This window comes from Penaeus monodon, chromosome 20, assembly GCF_015228065.2.
Source record: "Penaeus monodon isolate SGIC_2016 chromosome 20, NSTDA_Pmon_1, whole genome shotgun sequence".
NCBI lineage: Eukaryota > Metazoa > Arthropoda > Malacostraca > Decapoda > Penaeidae > Penaeus > Penaeus monodon.
This window is the reverse complement of record NC_051405.1, coordinates 2,505,967-2,506,221: the sequence shown is the minus strand read 5'-3', so window position 1 is coordinate 2,506,221 and position 255 is coordinate 2,505,967.

Here is a 255-nt window from a genome sequence, read left to right as displayed (position 1 = left end):
GTACATGTATACGTGCATATATAGAGATGGAATGTAAGTATGCAATGACTTATATAAATGAAAACGAATTTTATTCTGCAAATCATGTTCCTGATAGATTCTGAGGCTGTATCTTCATCTGAAAAATACGAAATTGAAACATAACTCTTATATCTCTCTTTCGGCAAGTTATTTTCGTCTAAACCTGCTATTCACTTTTTTTTCTTCCAAAACAATGATCTATTAGTTTGTTAGCCTATGTTGAACAGTATGATT